Genomic DNA, 12096 nt, shown 5'->3' with positions numbered 1-12096 from the left:
TTTTTCCTTGCTTAACCAACATTTTCCCAAGAAATTTAAATTTTGGAAGACAGAGATAGGTCATTTGTCACAAAGGACTTGAAGTCTACAAATGTCCTGCTTAAGCAATCTCTTGCTTAGAAAATAATATTTTCACCATTGCTAAGAGCTGTGAGTCAAACCTTTCAAATATGTGAATAAATCAAAATTGAAAAACGTTATTGCAGGTATTAATTAGCACAACAGAATCGGAATGCAAATGTTCAAAACTAAACTGACAGTGTCAGGATAATTAGGAGAAAAACAAAGAATTTTAGCTAAAACAATTGTTAAAACAAAGAATGATAAAGTGATTAAATAACACATGCTACAAAAGAGAAAGATTAAAATTAGCAATCTGGGTAGTATAAACTTGAAAACAGTAACATAAAAGGTAAAAGTAATATTGATAGATAAAGCAATAAAATTATCCAAAAGGGATTTAAGGATTATAAACTTCTCTAATAGAACCATGTCAAACTTGAGAAGAATTCAACATACATAAAAACTGAAATGGCACATACACAACAAACCATAATCTTTCTCAAAGAGATGTGAATAAATTAAATAAGGAAAGCTTCCCCTTGATCATTTCCCCCTAGTGCTTATTGTTCTTTGGTCTCTTCAACCATCAATATAATCTCCCACTCCAATTAATCTGAAATATAAACCTGCCTATTAAACTAAGGAAAAATAAACAAATAAATGGCAAACTGATCCCTGAAGAATATCTTCATTCTGCAAGGCCCGTATACTTTGGGGGCCAGTAAGGATATTTGAAATTTTGGAACATGTTTTGTTCACATTTCCAATAATAATAATAATAATAATAATAATAATAATAATAATAATAATGATGATGATGATGATGATGATGATGATGATGATGATGATGATGATTCAGACTGACAGGCACTTGGTTCACAACATACCTGACAACAATAATTGAAAAGAAAAAAGTATGGTTCATTGACATTGCAATACCTGGTTATGCACAGATTGAAGATAAGCAGCAATCAAAAATCACAAAGTACTGGGACTTGCAAATTGAAGTTGAGCGACTGTGGAAAAAGAAATTGTGTGTTGTTCCAATTGTAATTGGAGCCCTTGGAGCAATACCCAAAGGGCTACCCCGCTATTTAGAAATTCTAAATTTACCGGACTTGAATATTTTGACTCTACAAAAAACCACCTTACTCAGAACAGCTTATATCCTCCGACGATACCTTAACAGTTCCTAGGACCTTGGTTAGGACTCGAGCTGCTGAGCTATTAACCAGCCTCAAAGGCTGTGAATCTCACTAAAGATTAAATAATAATAATAATAATAATAATAATAATAATAATAATAATAATAAATCTTTTTTCTTTTCAACTATTGTTATGTCAGGTGTATTGTGGACCAAGTGCCTGTCAGTTTGAATCCTAACGTCCCACAAGATCTTGAGTTTCTCATTCTCTAAAACTTTCTCAACCTGATGTTCCCAGTGGTTTTTGTTGTACTCAAATCCAAACTTCTGGCACAATTTCCAGTGAATGATCTTAGCAATGCGATCATGGCGTTGTAGGTAGTCAGTTTGTGAAATTTTGTTGCACCCACTGATCAGGTGGTCAACTGTCTCATCTTTCTCATTGCAGAGGCGGCATTTGCTGTTGGTGGTAACATGTTGAATTTTTGCCTTCATGCAGTTTGTGACTACGGCTTGTTCTTGAGCTGCCAAAATAAAGCTTTCTGTTTCTTTCTTCAGTACTCCTGATCTTAACCAGTTCCATGTTAGTTTCTGGTCAGCTTTGCCTTCAATACTTTTCAAGTATTGGCCATGCAGAGCTTTGCTTTTCCAATTTTCAGCTCGCTGCTCAATTACTTCTTTCTTATATTCTGCTTTTGTTTTAGTTGTCTTTAAAAGGCCTCCTTTATTTACCTCCTTAATCATTGGTTCTTCATTTTTCTGGATGTAATCATTCAAGCTGCGTTTTTCTTCTTCCACAGTCTGCTTTACTTGTAGGAGTCCTCGACCACCCTCTGCTCTTGGTAAATATAATCGTTCAACATCACTTTTAGGGTGCAAGGCATGATTCATTGTCATAAATTTTCTTGTTTTTTTGTCCAAATTGTCTAACTCCATCTGGGTCCAGTCAATTATTCCTGCAGTGTATCGACTCACAAGTATAGCCCAGGTATTTATGGCTTTTATGATGTTTCCTCCATTCAATTTGGACATTAATATCTTATGAATTCGCCGAATGTACTTGGCTGAAGTTAATTCCTTGACTTTATTATGCATTAAGTCAGAGGCCTCTAAAATCCCCAAGTACTTGTAGCCTTCTTCTGATTTTACTGCCTTTATCATTTCTTCATTCTCTAGTTCTATTCCATTCTCTTCTATGATCTTGCCTGCTTTGGTTGCTATTGTTGCACATTTGTCAATTCCAAAGTGCATACTAATGTCTTGGCTGAATTCTTTTGTGTTTTCAATTAATAAATTCAGTTGAGCTTTTGTTTTACCAAACAGCTTCAAATCATCCATGTACATCAAGTGCGAGATTTTCAATCCTTTATTTGCAAGTTCGTATCCACAGTTCATCTTCTTCAAAATGATTGTCAATGGTAGCATTGAGAGTATAAAAAGTAGGGGTGAAAGGGAATCGCCCTGGAAAATGCCTTGTTTAATTTCAACTTCACCCAGTTCTTCTTCATTAGCCATAAGTTTCGTTTTCCAGAGGTTCATCATCATCATCATCATCATCATCATCATCATTGTTTGTAATCAGTCTGAGGTAATGTCTTGCAACTGCTCAGTATGTGATCAATGGTTTCATCCGCTTCTTTGCAGAGTCTGCATTTGGGGTCATCAGCAGATTTTTCTATTCTGCCTTTGATTACATTCGTTCTGATGGCTTGTTCCTGGGTTGCAAGAATCAGGCCTTCTGTTCCTTTCTTCAGTGTTCTGTTGGTAAGTCATAACCTGAAAAGATCTCCATTGGTCAGCTGCAGAAAGCCACCTTGCTGGGATCTGCTCGCATTATCCACCGATACATCACACAGTCCTGAACGCTTGGGAAGTGTTCGACTCGTGATTTGGGATACGAAATCCAGCATGGTTATCTCGTTTGCTGTGTATATTGTCATTTTGTGTATATAAATATAATGATGGTGATGATGATGATGATGATGATGATGATGATAATCATAATAACAACTTTATTGTCATTGTATGTGTATACACAGTATACCCATACAACGAAATTCATTTAACACCCAAAGACCAGGTCCAACACACATAACAATCCCCAAACACACTCCCACCCACCATAATTCCCCACCCCTAAACCACCCAAACATCCACACAACAGACCAAGTAATCCTGTCCAACAGTTCACTGATGGTGGCCCTTTAGTTCATTGTTGAGTGCAATTATAGCTCTGGGATAAAAACTATTCAGAAAATGTGTGGTCCGAGTTTTAATTGTTCTGTATCTTCTGCCAGAAGGCAACAGTCCAAAAAGATTGTTAAGCAGGATGGGAAGAGTCTCTGGGAATGTTATGCAACTTCCTCAGACAGCGAGTTTCGAAGATGTCGTCCAGGGCTGGTAGCTGGAGTCCGATGATATTCTATAATAGATATTGTCAGTCATGGTAACCTCCCATTTCATTTATCAGAGGGCAAACATCTGAAGTTGCTCGCTACTCCCTCCAGCCCTTCAGGATGTTTCCTCCCCTTCACCCGCATGCAGAATAACAGGATAAATAACAGAATAACAGAGTTGGAAGGTGCCTTGGAGGTCTTCTAGTTCAACCCCCTGATCGAGACAAATTGTTGTCCAATCTCTTCTGGAGGCAAGTTGTTGATTAACGTCTGGAGGTAACTCCGAAAATTTCTCCTTAGTTCTAGGCTAATATAACAGTTCATACCTTTTCCTAGAAAGTAGCACTGTGCAGCCAACTGTTTCTAATTTATAACAGCACTTCAGCAAATAAAAAGTTATTCTTTTGTTTACTGCTTTGCTTTGCACATTTCCATTTCTAGTAATTTTTTTAAAAGTAGCCCTGTTGTGCCACCTTATCAGGCACCTTATCACCTTACAACTTTATTTTAGTTGTATAGTGCCCAGAATCCCTCTGTGATGGAGATGGGCAGTTTCTAAATTTGATTAAATAAATAAACAAACAAATGAAATATTTCTGGGAGGGATGAGTGAAGAACATGGGAAGCGTATGTCAATAGAATATATTCTCAGCAGGGTCACTCCAGGTATAAAGGTTATTCCAGTTGTTCAGTTAAAGTACAACATGCAGGTACTTATATTGGGCACTAACACCACAGAAGATGCTAAGGCAAATGGTCACTTTAGTAACAATAGCAATTGATATTGCATCGAAGAATGCAATGTTAAATCACTTCTACATTTTACCACAAAAACAACATGGATAGACAATGAAAAGTGATTTATGATATAGTGCCAAATGATGGACCTCTCAAATGGACGACACTTAACATGCTGCTAAGAAAGAGCAGAAGATCTTTTAGTACACGATGGTGTTTATGAGGTAGCTAGATTAAAGATTTCAGGACAGTCAGTTGCTGTTGTTACAGTACAGGAAAAGAACTTCTGGAGCTGTAAAAAGGCAGAATTATAGCAGGAACATGAAATGTACAAACATGAACATGGGAAAGCTCAACAAAATGAAAGATTAAATTAATAAATTTCACTCTGAAGTTTCAGGCATTGGCAAATTGAAATACCCGTGATAGTAGAAACTGTCATTTTAAAAATAGCTGAGATTGTGTGAGAACTCTAACTCTGCAAAGATTTCAGTGCTGTTATTCTATAATCTGTTTATAAATCTGAAAGAATCATTGTATTGGAAACTTTTTAAAAGCTTACAAAAATATCCTCTTTCTTCATTTTTTTCCTTTCAAACAATAAAGACACGTGGCTAAATCCCAAAACTTGTAACAAGTTTTACAGGTTACAAGGTTTTCAGGCACCTCTTATTAAAAATTCTTTCAAATGCAATCATTTTAATTTGTTTTATTTATTTATTTATTTATTTATTTATTTATTTATTTATTTATAATTTTAGCTTTTATTAAGTTATTAAGAGCTCTTTCAAATAAAATGATTTTAGAAACAAGAAAGAATGGATGCAAGAATTAGGATAACTATTTTTACATTGTGGAGCTATCACCAAGAAGTCTTATATTTGATAAGCCTTTGTCTCACTTTTGAAAATGGGGGCAGTTAAAGATCAGCTTAGGATACTCAGTAAACTAATGGGAGGAGATTATCCTTATAGCACCCTGAGTATAATCCACTTACATTTTTTGTAAGTCAATACTAGCACTTGGAATTGTATCCAAAAGCAGAGAGAATTGCTAAACAAGCCAGACTGATTTTAGAAGGCAGAAGCAACAGCATACATTGCTTTGCAAAATGTCACACCATATCCCTAAGGACAACACGTTTTATCATATCTAAACATGGAGAATTCACTTTAAAAATTTTTGGACAGGACTTCAGAAACAGACTCTGGACAGGTATCCTTAAATCTGACATCTCCAGAAGGAACTATTCCCTGTGACAATATGTATGTATGTATGTATGTATGTATGTATGTATGTATGTATGTATGTATGTATTTATTACCTGCCCTAATCTGAAAGGATTTGGGATCCTTTCAGCAATACAATTACACTGTAAAGTGTGTGAGAAAAAAAATACAGGTTACTGTAATACTTTTATATGAACCCCATAAAGATATAGGAGATTTCCCAAAATTTGAATATGACAAAGAGATCCCAAAAGAAAATGACGATCCACATAGTTCAACATTACCTAATATAGCAGTGAATCTCCAGGATCTAAAGCAAAGAACAATAGATCTTTTCCAATTCTATTCTCCCTATTGTTTTAAAATGCAACATGCGGGCAATATAGGCGCAGGTCCAAGATACATCAAGAAAACAGAATGCTATTCCATAAGAAGGCACAGCTTTCTAACAATTCAGGTGATTTATGATTCTTAGAAACTGTCTAAAAGACACTATTCCATTAGACCACAATGACTGGGTAAAAACAGCATTCCCTCTCAAGATGCTATAGTTTATGGCACATTTGCCCACTCAATATACTATCAGTTCTTCATGGAATCACACCAGAGGCCCAGAAAACAAATATCTCCACTGCAATCTTTTGACATCTGTCACCACTCTCTCTCTCATGGAAACATATGCTCCTGTCAGAGTTTGGGTAAAAAGCTGCTGCCTCTGTGGTTATTTCTAGTTGACAGAATACACCAACACTGCAATGGCTCACGCTTGCGTTCAACATGGCCTCCTGCAAATCAGTGCAGCAACTCTGTCAAAGAGCAGCTCTCCATTGTCAAGTTCACTTTGTGTTTCCCCTGCAGTTAACATTAGTAGCAGATTAGTGTCAGTAGTTCAAGAAACCAGCATAAAACAATACATTAAAAAAAAACCCATCAGATGGGCAAGTCAATAAATATCACTTGAGAACATTTAATATAAAAGACTCTCCTTTTCTAACCCAGAGAACTATGATGATGGTACTATGCTAACTCAGCCAAGAGATGACTTAATTCTTTATCTGCAGTAGTTTCTTGGGTAAGGAAAATTCTTGTGTCACCTGAGCTGGCTCTTTGCCTATAGCAAAACATGACACTAAATAAATTGTGTACTTTATAAAATACTGCACAAAACCTCAGCCTTCAGCTTTCTAGGACCAAATCACAAAAACAGAATATAGCCTCAAATGACCCTAACAGTTATATATGACAACTGAGAAGGAGGGGGGGCAGTATTTTCAAACAAATTAAAACCATCCATACGGTTCATAGGGGTGAAAGGACATCAATACTACAGGGCATTTGTAGTTCTAACTCTTCAGGAAGGCTTAGCAAGCACTTCCTAAGAAATGTCCTTTCTACACATAAATTGAACCTCAAGTTTCCTATCGAATATTGTTTGAAACCAAACACAGCATCAAGGAATTAGAACCAAACTTCCCTGAATCATATGTACTAACAAAACATACACAGATTAAATTTATGTTCTATTTTTGGTGTACACCTAACATCTGATGCGCAAGCCCAAAATAACAGTAAGTATGTGGCACTGTGATGCCTGCCTCACCATTGCTTGCAGAATTTTATGAAGTGGGGCCAATGTGTTCTGAGTTTTGCATGCATATAATGGCTACTCAGCTAGATAATGATATAATGAATACTTGATTTGCAAATACCCCATAATTGAAGGTTTCCATTATACAGAGGTGAATATTTCCATCTCTTAGATCTGGCAAATTAGCAGAAAAATTAAAAATCATCCACTCTGCCCTGAAAAACAAAATCAAGAAGAATTAAATAAGAAAGATTGGACATGGGACCATGCATCCTTCCTCAATATGGCTCTGTAAGTGCACTAGTCTACGATTCCCATAATCCTGTGCTAACATATCCACTGGAGATGATAATCTTCCAAAACTTCTACAGGTCAACACCTGAGGTATGTTGGATGAAACAAGATAAAAAATTATGAAACGGAAAAGTCATCAGAATGGCGTATGTTGTCTTGGTCCAGGACTCAGGAGAGAACAGTTATGCCTCCTCTATTAATCAAAGATACAGGAAAAATATAAGAAAAACTATCTGAAGTAGCCTCCTCAGATTTTACACAACAGTCATCAAAATAAAATTCATTCTAGCCAATTCAGTCAAAATTGCATTGAAGTAATTATAACAAATGTAGTAAAAGAAAAAAGAACATGTCAGCTACAGGCCATAGTTAAATCTTGAGGAACTGCTACAGATATTAATAATTGGGTAAGGAACACAGCTAGATTTTACTGAATTCAACAAAAGATACAGCAAGTGCGACACACTAACGTGTCCCAAATAGATGAAAGTACACCCCATGTAATTTTTTTAACATATGTGGATTTGCCAATAATTATTTTAAACCTACTACAAAGGAGATATAACTGAATTTTTAAAAATCTAAAATTGTCTTTACAGTCATTTATAAGACTGTAACGTAAGAAATAATGCCATTTCCTTCTGTAGAAAAAGTACACTTTTGGCTCCAATACCTGGTATTGTCCCTTTTCGCCAAAATAATCTCAAATAGGTGTTTCTTATAACTGTCTATAAGTCTCTGAGAGCAATTGGGAGGATTTTTTTTCCTATATCTCCATGCAGAATTTTTTTCAACTGTGTGATGTTTGAGGGGTTTCTTGCATGTACAACCCTTTTCAAACTACACCACACCAACTCAATGTAATTTAGAACTGACTTCTGACTTGGCTATTCCAGAATACTCCATTTATTTTTTTTCAGCTATTCACTGGTGGATTTACTAAAATGTTTAGGGTCACTGTTATGTTGCAATGTTCGTTTTCAGCTGAGCTTCAATCCTTCAACAGATGGTTCACAACTTTCTCAAGAACCTACTGGTACACTGAAGAATTCATAATGGGTTTTAGGATGGTGCCCTGATCAGGCCTTGATTCAGCAAAGCAGTCCCAAACCATGACATTGGTTGGTATCAGGTTCTTCTGGCAAAACGTTGTCTTGAGTTTTCGCCCAACATGTCTTCTGGTTCTGTGACCATAATTCCATCTTTGCCTTGTTTGTCCAGAATAAACTGTTCCAGAACTCCAGGTCTTTGCTTAGATGTTCATGAGCAAATGTTAATCTTGCCCTAATGTTCTTTCTGGACATCAGATTTTTTTTCCTAGTAATGTAGATCTGCCATGTAGATCTAATTTGTGCAAATTCTTCTAATAGTTAACCCATACAATTTGACATCAATAGTGGTGAGAGATAATTGTAGGTAACATGATGAAATTCTGAGGTTCTTACGAGACTTTTTCAACTTCTTGCATTCTGCTCCTGGGCTGAACTTGCTGGAATGGTCTGGTCTGAGCAAGTTGGCAGTTGTTTAAAAACTTCTCCATCTGTAGATTTTTTAAACAGTGGAATGACTGATGTCAAATTGTTTGACAAACTTTTCAAATACCTTCCAGACTCATAGGCATTTATAGCCTTCTTTCTGAAGTCCTCAAAGAGAGAGATGGTAATATCACACACTTCAACAACAAAAAACAAATGAAATGAAATGCCTGAGGTTTCAATAAAACAGATTCTTCCCAGATCTTCTCTAATGTTCTAATCATTTGCACCTGATCTGGGGCACCTGATTCAAATTTTACAAATTTGAAGTAGTGATAAATGTAAGACTGTACTTATTTTTTCTACAAGCAAAATTTGCATTTATATTTTTTAAATTACACAAAATGTAAGTGGCGCATGATATTTGTTATATCCCTTTTCTCTATCATTGAAATGAAGATCAAATATCAGAATGTTGAAAACACCAAAATTTTCAACAGGAGATATATATGTGTGTGTGTGTATATGTGTGTGTGTATATAAAAATATATAAATTATATTTTTCAAATGACTGTAGAGGTATAATGTAATCTGAAATATCCTATACAATGTCACTGAATAGGCCAAACCACATAGATATGTCTCAAAATTATTGAATATGTCTTCAGGCTCTCTGTTACAAAACTGTTCTTACTAAATCCATTTCATTAATAACACATAAGCATCTATGCACACATTCCAGAGACATTTCCAGATAAGCCTTTATTATTCTATCCCATTCATGGAATTTTACAGGTTGTCCAGGCTTGGTATCAACTTTCATTTTGAACAATCCTGTGCTTTCATACCAATTCTTCCTCTTTCCCTACCCCCTTAGCAGAGAACATCTGTTGAGGGGAAAATATGGAAAAACTATTCAGTGTGTTTGGCCCAATAACACTAAGGATTACCATTGAAAATCTTCTGAGATTTCAGTGAATAGAAACATGAAACAGCTGCCGGAGGTGCCTTCATGTTGAATTAAGAAACTCAGATTTACTTCAAACAGGGGTGCATTCTTTAAAAGCACCATATGCGAGCACGCCTTCCCTTCTTTCCACCCCAAACCACACACATTAATGTTTTAGAAAATATGCCATTTTTGTTACATCATTTTTCTATTACCATATTAAAAATATAATTAAAAATATATTTAACAACAACAGCAAAATACAGTGTAAATATCCACAACACTGACAATAAAATAAATCTCTATTTCAACTCCTGCCACTCTGCAGATCAAAAGACTAGTGAGCGATGGAAACCAATTCAGAACTCTCTTATGTGGGTCATTGAGATGCGTCTATCAGTACAGGGATGGGGAAAGAGAAATGGAATTTTTACCTCAGAGGACAGAAGTAACTGAAAAAGATCTACAATATGTAATCTCAGTTCATGGAGAGATACAAATACATTAGCAATGTATTTTGTCAATCAATGTGGCTAGAATAATACAGCATTTCCTGCTTGGTGGTGGTAAGGAAGTAGGGAAGTCTGGAGGAGGTGAAAGATGTACAATGACTTAAGGAGATTATATCCATTTCATATGTTTCAAACTTCAAGGGCAGAGACACCATTTCTTAAGATTTTTCCAATCTGCCCACAACTTTTAAAAATAATGGCCCCAGTAAAACATAACATTCCACCCTAACTGCACATTACAAAACAGTCAAGAAGCTATAGAGAAAAACTAAACCACAACCTAATTATCTGTGAAAAGTACTTTAAGGGCATCCTAGATCTAAACCAATTTAATAGTAACTCAGTTGCCCTAGAAGAGTATTACAGAGCCACAATTCTACATTGGGTATGTATGTGTGTCAGGCCTCTAGCAGACAATAATCAGCATCTCCCCAAATTTCTAATCTCTAAATAGTACCAATAGACATTTGTGGTGACAGGAACTCTCCAACATTGTTACTTACCATATTTTTCAGACTATAAGATGCACCAGTGTATAAGACACACCAAGATTTCGAAGAGGTAAGCAAGGAAAAAAAGCTTTTGCCCTCCCTGGCCCCCAGGAGCGCACTGCAGGCCTTCCAAACCCTCTGTGTGTCCCGTTTTTTGCAAAAAAGGGGCACGCAGTGGGTTTGGGAGGCCTGCAGAGTGCTCCTGGGGGCTGGGGAGGGCAAAAATGCAACACACAGAGGGCAAAAATGGGTGTTTTTTGCAAAAACGAGGGCGTTTTTGCCCTCCCCAGCCCCCAGGAGCACTCTGCAGACCTCCCAAAGCCTCTGCATGCCCTGTTTTTGCAAAAAATGGGCCCGTTTTTCACAAAAGGGGGGAGTTTTTACCCTCCCCAGCCCATAGGTACACTCTGCAGGCCTCCCAAAACATGCCCTGTTTTTGCAAAAAAAAAAAAAAAATGGGATGCATGTGGTGGGGCTTCGGGAGGCCAAAAATGGCTGTATTTGGTGTATAAGACGCACGGTCCTTCGCTGGAGGGGGGAAAAGTGTGTCTTATACTCCGAAAAGTACGGTAACTTACTTTTCCATTCGGTGCATTTTGATTATACCTTCAAGTTAGCGTTGATTCTTAGCAACCAGTCACCTTCTTCAGAATGATCCATCCTCAGCCTGATCCTTCAGGATTTCTAATGGTGCAATCCATCACCAATGTAACTGGACTAGCTGCCCTGATGCTGGTCATCCTCTTCTTCAATCCCTTCCACCTTTCCTAGCATAAATGATTTCTCAAGAGAGCTGACTCTTGGTATAATGTGCCCAAAATATGATAATTTGAACCTGGTCATTTGTGACTCAGGTGAGAGCTCTTGATTGATTCCTTTTGTGATCTCTTTTGTTTCCATGCCTATTCATAATTGCCCATTAAAATTCACACCAGCACAAGTGAAAAGACAAAGTCTCATACTACAGACAGACATGGATCAAAAAAAGATTTTCTACATCTTAATATAAAAATACTTTTTAAAAATGCTGAGGGTAGTAAAACGGATTCCCAAATTTTAAAAAAATGGTTGCAAAATATTTGGTATGTAGAACAAATGATTGTAGCCTAAGTTGGGAATATTTTTCTTTTAATTGTGGAAGATTTGGGATAGGCAGCTACGCCAGTGGATATAGAAACAGAGTATGATTTTTTTTCAGCTTCTTCAAAAATTAACT

General features: G+C 36.5%; 1 protein-coding gene across 2 annotated transcripts in view; it reads right to left on the bottom strand.

Moving 5' to 3' along the window:
* Positions 1-12096, bottom strand: part of LOC139308638 (phosphofurin acidic cluster sorting protein 2-like) — a 176006-nt gene that overhangs the window by 112834 nt on the left and 51076 nt on the right. The window lies entirely within an intron of this gene.

The sequence above is a fragment of the Pituophis catenifer genome, unplaced genomic scaffold (assembly GCF_029215685.1).
Source record: "Pituophis catenifer annectens isolate HBS135680 unplaced genomic scaffold, rPitCat1.0.hap2 SCAF_1, whole genome shotgun sequence".
NCBI classification, from domain to species: domain Eukaryota; kingdom Metazoa; phylum Chordata; class Lepidosauria; order Squamata; family Colubridae; genus Pituophis; species Pituophis catenifer.
This window is presented reverse-complemented; position numbering and strand designations above follow the sequence as displayed.